The 9770-nt window shown below is 39.7% G+C and overlaps 1 protein-coding gene across 1 annotated transcript in view; it reads right to left on the minus strand.

Moving 5' to 3' along the window:
* Positions 1 to 9060, minus strand: part of pik3r2 (phosphoinositide-3-kinase, regulatory subunit 2 (beta)) — an 87271-nt gene extending 78211 nt beyond the window's left edge. The window contains exon 1 of the mRNA XM_039766600.1: positions 8871 to 9060. The gene's annotated coding sequence lies outside the window, so the exon portion shown is untranslated. The remainder of the gene's footprint in view (positions 1 to 8870) is intronic.
* Between the last annotated feature and the right edge of the window lie 710 nt (positions 9061 to 9770).

Consider the following 9770-nt stretch of genomic DNA (forward strand, 5'->3'; position numbering starts at 1 on the left):
GAGTCAGTGTCATTCATAAATGGAACCAGATGAATGGGCTCATGACATGCTTAAACAAATGTTTATAATCCCAAAGAAACTGCAATCTTATCTTTTATGAGCTTAAACAGAATACAATTCTTGCCCATAATTCTTTGATTAATGTTACAAATTTCATAAAATTCTTTTACAACCATGGTTAAACCTTGTAATGGCTTTATTTATGGAATTTTCCCCACTGCGAATAAATGCCTCTGGAAACTTTTGAGATATTTAAAAGACTTAAACAGGTACCTATTAAAATCATCAGAGCATGTGATACCTACTTTCTGCAATCAGTGTATGAAGAAGCCAGCTCCAGGCAACCCTGAAAAATCACTTCAAACTTCCCACTGGGATAAGAAATGATCTTAAAATGAAAACCCCCAAAGGAACCGTTATGCTATTTAACAAGGACATCACAAAAAAAAGCACGAGTAAAGAATATCCAATTTTATTCTAAATGAAAAACACAAAAGAACAAAATTAAAAAACAGTTAAAAACAAGTTCACCCCCACACACACAATTTTCAGTTTTATTCTTACAGACACAAATGCGTGAAAAAGAGGAAACACAAAATTGCATCGATTCAAGTCATTCTAAATACATACATTCAAAATTAATTTATTTAAAAAACAGTATTGGGTCACACTGTAACCACTGTATGACAATAAAAATGTCAGGGTCACAGAAAAATTTAAATGTTTTAGCATGTTTGTATTACTTACATGCACAGTGTAATAATAAAATATATGGGATGCATTGCCAGGGCCCCTCTATGTTACACATACAAGATTTTTGCCAAAAGCATCAAGAGTGTGAGTAGAATCCGGGCAAATTCACCTCCTTCAAAGGTTGCCTCTCATTTCATCAAATGTACAAAAACCCAAAGACAATAGTAAAGAATTGCACAGGCTCAGTTTACTACAAAGAACAGAACTACAAATTACTGAGTAACGGGGATTGTGGAAGAGAGGTGAATAAGAGTGCAGGCGGGGAGGAATGGGTGGAGAAGAGTGTCAGGAGTGATTTGTGACAGACGAGTATCAGCAAGAGTGAAAGGGAAGGGCTACGGGATGGTAGAGAGACCAGCTATGTTATATGGGTTGGAGACGGTGGCACTGACCAAGAAACAGGAGACAGAGCTGAAGGTGGCAGAGTTAAAGATGCATTGGGTGTGACAAGGATGGACAGGATTTGGAAAGAGTTCATTAGAAGGTCAGCTCAGGCTGGACAGTTTGGAAACAATGTCAGAGAGGCGAGAGTGTGTTGGTTTGACATGTGCACAGGAGAGATGCTGGGTACAATGGGGAAAAGGATGCAAGAGGAAAAGAGGAAGGCCTAAGAGAAGATTTATGGATGTGGTGAGAGAGGACATGCAGGTGGTGGGTGTGACAGAGCAAGATGCACAGGATAGGAAGAGATGGAAAAAGATGATCCGCTGTGGCAACCCCTAACGGGAGCAGCCGAAAGAAGAAGTTTACTACAAAGAAGTCAACAATTCTAAAAGAATATCTACCTAGCATAGGAATGTGCATGCTAAGAAACTATAAAGCTACAGGCACACATGAAGTAGTGAAGACCATTTGGTACAGGGTCTGCACTTGAAAGTTTATATTCTGGATGCACACAGTTTTATTAGGAAAGTGTTCGCCAAATGCACTAAAAAAAATTAATGTCCAGATTTTCCTCAAATGTACGACAAAAAAAATTTGATAAGAAGATGGGGTGTTTGATAGTGCTGAAGCTCGACACTACCCTGGCACTACCTGTGTCAAGTTATAGTGTACCTCTTGTGACAGCAAAGGATTTTCTCCGGTTTTCGCCTTTATCACAAAGTCACTTGTTCTACATTCATTTTCTCTTCTGAGCTGTCCCCATACATGAGTGAGTGTGGGTCCTATGATGGACCTCTGGCCCCATCCAGGGTTGATTCCTATCTTGAATTAAATGCTGTCAGGGTGAACTCTGTCCTTCCATAACCCTGAACAGAATTAACAGCAGTATGAAACTTGTTTTGTACAATTAAAATGGACAACAACTAACAAATTATCGAAACTACTGGAAATTCCTAGGAACCTCTTGTATAAATGAAAAAGAAACACACTTTTTTATTTTACAGAAAAAAAATGAACATATTTAAATATAGAGGAGCAACCCACGACACTTTACCACATAAAACAGATCAGTGGATAAACTGAACTGTTTGATGTGTCCATATCAGGCACATACATTGAAAATTTCTTAATGTCATTTTTTAAAACATATATAAAGGCGGCATATCATTCTAGTATTTGATGTTTTATTCTTTTACTTGTAGCACATATTGTTACTGATGCACTATGAAAGGTGCAAAACAGAATGGCAGATGTTTTTTGTACTTGATCTTCAATGAAATGCACTTTGCATTTATACAGTCAAATTGAAGTAAATCAAAAATAACAGAATAAGTTACACAAATAAAATGCATTTGTACATACGCAAGCAGCTTTTACCAAAGAGGCTTGTTCCAAATATAAAAATGAAATTTCCGTTAAGGTGGAGGCACACGGCCTCAATCCTGCTCGGCCACACTGTCAACAGGTTTTTGTGGCAAACGGTGCCTTAATTAGCAGCCAATTTCCACATTAAACTAAATTATAAGTTTAATTAGACTGCCCAGTTTCCTGGATATGTACCCAGTCCTCAGCCACAAAATGAATATGCTGTGTATAGTTTACACACATGTGCATTAAGTGCTGTACTTTCCAGTAAAGAAAACTGTACTCGTAAACTAGAAAGCTTATTTAACTAATATTATTAATTAAACAAATTATTTAACTAATATTGATATATAATTAATCCTTTACCTTGGAGCTGGTTTTAACCTTGCATTAAATAATGTGAGGATGAGGTCTGTCCCTCTGGCACCAAGAATAGGATTAACAGGGGGTACAAACGTTATGTATTACGCTCTTCTAAAAACACTTTTTAAATTATAGACGTGCAGAGAGGAACAGCTTACCCAAGCCACACTGGGCACAAGGTAAGAACACATACAAGTGCCATTTGTAGAATTAGCAAGTAACCTCATATGCATGGTTTAGGATATAAAGATAAAACTGGAGCACAATGAAATTTTACAATGTGTAAACACAAGAAAAATAATGCAAAGTAAACAGAGACACAACTGGGCTGGAAAGAGTCCAGGTGTCCAGGATGGTAAAGCAGCGATGGTGAATATTGAAAAGTGAATAATTCACTAAGAACAAGCATGGTAGTGACAGCTATAGATCCACAACAAAAACTGGTCTGCAGAATGAAACAACTTTTAAGAAACACTTTAATCAAAATGTATCTAATTTTCATTTAACACCATGTTTATGTTTTTGCAATAAAAACCTACAGCCAGTCTTCGAAAACCAAGATGGACAAACATTTTTCTGTTCCAGTCACAGGGAATGCTAGGCTTCCATTCTCAATGTGAGCCAATTTGGAATGAAACTGCAACTATGGTTTCAGACTGAAGGACATTTAAAAGCTATCATTAACTCACGTTCTGTTTGCTCTTCTAGGTGGAGGTTGTGCTGGCAGCACAGTAAGCTAGACGAACTAGGTCATACGATCCTCGACAACAGTCTTAAGCTCCTCCTACTTGAGTTCCAAGCCTACCAATCCCTACTGTGTCCAGGGTTTTCTCCCAGTGACATGTGTCTGGTTTATACCCATGTAGGAAATGCCCAGAGAGCATCCTAATTACATTCCAGAAATATCCTTGTTCGTTCCTCTTGAAGGAGTAGTGCTACTAGAATATCTCATATTCCTGAACTATTCCTCTTATCAGAGAATATTATCTCAGTAGCTCTGCATACTTATTTCATGCTGGCTGTTTGTACTTACAATCTCATTCTTTCAAACACTATGTTGAGCTCATTACCATAGGAGCGAATACAGACTTAGCTAGTTTCTGGGTGACACATATACTTGGGTCAGACTCAGCCAGAAAAACCCACCATGTAGATTCACTACCTACAAAGTGAAGGGTGGGGGTCAGGAGAGGTTCCAGTTTTATGACAAGCATGGTTGGGAGAGATCCAGACATAGCAGACCTCTGCAACATAAACTTGATCTTCAGATACAGAAAATATAAGAACAACATTTGTATTCTGTCAAATTTTACTGTTCAACTTGTAGAAAAAAAATGAAGAAACTAAAACGGCAAACAAAAAGGATGTGTCAGTTTGATCACTGAGAAACAACATATCTTGTCTATGCTCATGTTATTCCAAATGAAGCATGAGGGAGCATAAAAATTATTCTCTTAATCAGTGGTGGGCAGCAATGGTGCTGGAGGGCCCCAGTGGCTGCAGGTCTTTGTCCCACCCAAATTGCTTAATGAAAAGTCAACTATTGCTGAAAGGGCCATTTTCTGCTTCATTTTAGTTGTCTTGCTTATTAAAATTTCCCCCACCCTTAAATGCTCATTTTAGTCTTAAACAGCAGCATTCACTGTTTTAATCGCTCGTTATTAGCAAAAAGATGAAGATGACAAAGGAACCAGAAGCTCTCCGTCTAGCTTGTTTCCATTTCCACCTGTGTGTTTTCTTTGTGAACTGTCTGATTTAATAAAATATTAGGAATAAAACTGAAGAGAAGAACGTGAAGGACTGAAAATTACTCATCCGTGTTTGGCATCAAATCATTTGGATCTTTAAATAGGAAAAAATCTATGATACAAGAATGATATGATTGAAGAGTTAAAACACAAAGAAGCAACAAAATTAAAGAAGGTCTGTTATTGGAAAGGATTGTTTTCTAATTAAGCAAGTGGGTTGGAACAAAAGCCTGCAGGACTAACTTGCTCACCCTTGCTCTAAATAACCAGGCTCAAAAAATAAAACTCATTCAGCAAGGAACACCAATGCAATTGCAAATGTAAATGTATATGCACAAGTCTGTACAACTAGGATAATCAGTTACCACTAAAACAATTATGGGGTTGCAACACAAACCAGACTAATGACAGGAAATCCCAAGTGAACGCTGAAAAGACGAGCAAATTCTAAACAGAAGGCATATAGATACAGATGTAACGCAGAAACATCATTTGCTTCACTTTCCAAGTATTGGAAGGCGGACATAAAGTACTCTTGGAATTAAAGAATCATGGACTGAAATGTTAAAGTCATGACCCACTTTACTACACATGAGCTAAACAAATGAAAAACAGGCAATTGATCAGCCACAAGGTAAATTTATTTACATATGAGGACATATTTAGAAATGAGGGTAATGGGACAGGATAGCAAAGGATGGTACAAAATAATAGCCGAGGAACCACTGGTGTATACACTGCATGTCAGTGCCGAACATTTTTGTTTAAGGTCTTTTCTGCTTTGCATAATTCATTTCAGGAATAGCAAAGTGATATTTATTAGGATATAAATCTTTGGGGTGCAGCACTGGCGGTGACACTGTAAGTCAATGGCAAGCACTAAACCGAACATCTCATCACCAGAATTCACTGCTACTAACAACTCGTTCTTTTATATATTTTTTTTAAGGAATATCTTCAAATTCTCAAAGTTTTTTCCCTCCGGGAAGCAAATATTTATGTCTCGTTAATTGCCCAATTTTGCTGACATACAATTTATTAACACATACAGTACAGGCTACTCCAAATAGCCAATCAGATAGCTGCAACTCAATTTATACTCATGCAAACACGGTCAGGAGGTTTAGTTATTGTTCAACCAAACTTTAGAACGAGCAAGATGTCAGATTCGCTTAAAATCAAACTATGTTCTTCTTATTGTTGCTGCCAGATGTGGTGCATCCAGCATCTCAGAAACTGCTGCATTCCTCAGTTTTTCACACACTGCAGTCTGTACAATCTAAACAAAAAACATTCAGTGAGCAGAGATTCCGTGGTGAAAATACCTTGAAGTGAGCAAGGTCAGGGAGTATGGCCTGACTTAATGGTAAAAAGACAGCACACAAACAGTGGTGTACAGAAGGGCATCTCTATGTGGACGATATGATGGACTCTGAAGTAGACTGCTGCAGCAGAACACGGTGTGGTCAGCTAAAAAATGGGTGATAAGGGAACAGTGGGCACAGGACCACCAAACCTGCACGATCTGAGATTCAATGAAATGTTGCCTGGTCAAAATAATCTAAAGTTCTGGTCTAACAAGCAGATGGAGGGTCTGAAGTTGGCATAAATTGTGTGAATTCACAGATCCACCCTGTGTCGTATTAATAGTACAGGCTGATGTTAGTAGTGTAATGGAGAGGGTCGTGTCTTCTTGGCACTCATTAGACAAATGATAATGAACTCCTCAGCATACCTACTGTATATATTTTTGCTGACCAAATGTGTCTCTTTACAGCCACAGTCTAACCTTTTCAAATACTTGCTTCTAGTACCATTTCGAAAACACACCCATAACCCTCAAGCTGAGTTCACATACACTACCATGACCTGAATTCACGCCAATGGCCTGTATAATCACCAAAGTTCAATTGAAATTGAGCACATTTGCAGCATGAAAGTGTGGGTGCAAAACCTACACAAACTGCATTATTATGCCAAGTCACCATGGACAAAAATTACTAAGGAAGATCTTAGATCTTCATATGAGTGTCTGCTTACAATTCCAAGAGCTAAACTTAAAACAAGCGGCGAGGCGGCCTTCTGCTGTTATGTACCTAAAAATCTAGCTTACCGATAGAAATTCACAAGGCTAATACAGTGAAACATTTTAAAACAACTGCTAAGAACACATTTTTTTAACATGACTTTCTCATAGCTTCATTTTAGTGCGACCCTGATATTCTGTATATGCATTTAATTATCATTATCATTCATGTTGGCTCCAAACTTTGTACTAACCCCCTACTTTCTCTGCTGTTCTTTTTCTGGTTTTCTGTGGTGGCGATCTGCGCCTCCACCACCCGATCAAAGCACCGTGCTGTGCCTACATTGATGGATTGATGGCCAGAGGTCCACTTGACCGTCAAGTTCTTCTGTGTTAAGCCTTAAAACCATGAGGACTGATTGAGATCATGTTATGTTAAGTAGAATGCCTAGAGGGGGCTGGGTGGTCTTGTCATCTAAGACCCCTACAGATTTTATTATTTTTTTTCTCCAGCTGTCTGGAGTTTTTTTGTTTGTTTTTTCTGTCCTCCCTGGCCATTGGACCTTACTTTTACTCAATGTTAATTAGTATTGCCCAATTTTATTTTTATATTTTGTCTTTTTTCTCTTTCTATATCAAGTAAAGCACTTTGAGCTACATCACTTACATGAAAATGTGCTATTTAAATAAATATTGTTGTTGTTTAGAGCTCATTGTTGAATCCGTGCCTTCAAGAATATAGGACGGTGAAAGGGAGTCATATGTAGCACTCAACAGGTAAGCCTAATCCAGAGACCACAGAGATTATACAGCTCTTGCAGAAAGTCACTCATGTCTATAACGTGATTTGTTACTCAGCTGACAGGTGGTGTGACTTTATGATTAAGTATGTGGACTGAAATCCACAAGGCTAAAGATTCAAATCCCACTTCTGTCACACTATGTAATTGTGGCATGAGTCATTTAACCTGCCTGAGCTTCAACTTTGTGCAAAAACAGTTTTTCGCTGTACCTGCAAATTACTTTATGATGGTGTCTGCCATGAGCTATGCTATATATAAATGTCAGTCGTTTGCGTTTTTCCCCAAATTCCACCACAGTCTGCAAGATGATTTAGCAAACTACAATCTGTGATGTAACCGGCTAATTTGTGCTTACTAATGATTTGGGCAATTTCTTCTTGAACATTGAGCTCAAAAAGACTGCACACCTCCTTGCCTCTGAATGAGGTACTGAAAAGCGCCCACTCTGTCCCTTCCACTAAAGGTATTAAGCTCTGAACGGGTTAACTGCCACTCGCAAATCCCTGTCCACAATATTCTCCACATATATTTTAATGAACCACAGCTGGGAAGGGTTAATAACCACACGCATCCAAGTCCCGCACCTTTTATCCTCTTTGCACTTCCCTTGATGACCTACAGCTGCTAAGAGGCTGATGACCCCTTACACTCCCTTCCTCCCCCAATCCCCACACTCCTTGTCCCCTCTGCGTGTTCAATAATGACCTCTGGCTGCAAAGGGGTTAACATCTACCAACACCACCCCCTCAATCCTTGTGAGCATCCAGCGCTGACCTGTAGCTGCTAAGAGGTTAATGATCGCGTACAAGTCCTGTCTTCCCCCTGTGCCCACACCTCATTCCTAGTGCACTTAATTTTACTAACGTAGGGCAATACTAATGCAACTCCGCCTTCCACCGTCCTTGCACCCTTTATCTCCTTCGGACATGTAATAGCCACCTTCGGCTTCAAAAGAGTTAATGGTCACTACAACAATCCTCCCTTTCACAGCACCAGGCAACCCGCAATTCCTTTGGACAGTCACTGTTTGCTCACGGCAATGAATGGGTTAATGACCGTTCTCACTCAACATCCCCCATCGCTGTACCCCTCGTTCTTGATACACATGAAAGGATACGCTTCGGGCTCGAAAGTGTTAATAACCATTCCCACCGCCGCCACCCCCTCATCCTCTCCCCAATCCGCGTACCCCTTATTTTCTTGCTATTGCCAATACACGCTCCCCACTCCGCAACCCTCAAATCGTCCCGCAGCCACCAAATATCGTCGCCGCTTCCCTTCCTAGCCGTATACGTGGAGCCTCAGGTCGGCGGTGACCGGCCGGCGCTCCGCAAAAAACTTCAGGACACTTGTAGCTCCAGCCCGCCTCCATTTTTCCTTTTAAACTCTCCTGTTCTGCTTGAAAAAAGAAGTCGTCGCAAAACTCACCATTCCAGCAACCGACGTAGACATCTTTGCGGTGGAACCACCGTCACACCGTGGAGTCCAGTAAACGTTTCACTCTTGCAGTCTTAAAAAAAGTCTCCCACTCCTGACGAGCAACAGCCCCCCGCGCTTGCAGCCATGTTCCAGCGGAGCAGAAAGCCGAGGCGAGGCGGGCTGAGCTTTTCGACACGAAGCAGGCGGAGAAAGCCGAACTCTAATTATGACGGAAATACCCGAGTGAGTCGGAAAATGCCGATCGTCCTCAGTGACGGAAATAAACGAAACTACCAGGGCAAATTGCAGGAGTGAGACTGACCTATACTGTAAAGGCCCAATCATAAGGATGTAGATTGGGTGTTGCATAAACTCTGGAGGGTCTAGAACATTTCATCTAGTCAGTTCTATTAGAGAGACCAGAGGCATTTGACTTTACATTTATTAATTACAAAAAAGTACAGACATTAAGAATCAAAATTGTGAACTTCCCCTTGGGGATTAATAAAGTATCTATCAATTATGAAAATCAATGAATATTTTGTAATGCAATGTTTATTTCTAAAACATGCAACATTTTTACATTTGTATTCTGTAGAACTATTATGATCCTTATTCTAGCATTAACATATCAATATATTTACACCAAAATGTGCCCTCTGCTTAGCATATGTGACCTGCTAGGTGCTTAGTTTTACTCCTTACATTTTCATTTTGTTTGTTGCATCAGTTGTATTCTTGCAGTTTTTACGGTTTCTTACAGACTCCTCTACATTCAACACTCTTGCCCTCCTTGACTCAATACTCCGTACGCCTAAGTTGCTCAATTGCTCATCTGCCACAGTAGACCCAAGATAGATCTTCACCCAGTTTAGTGTTGAAAAACTCCATTCATAAGAAGCAGAGCTG

Source organism: Polypterus senegalus, chromosome 10, assembly GCF_016835505.1.
Source record: "Polypterus senegalus isolate Bchr_013 chromosome 10, ASM1683550v1, whole genome shotgun sequence".
Taxonomy (NCBI): Eukaryota; Metazoa; Chordata; class Cladistia; order Polypteriformes; family Polypteridae; genus Polypterus; species Polypterus senegalus.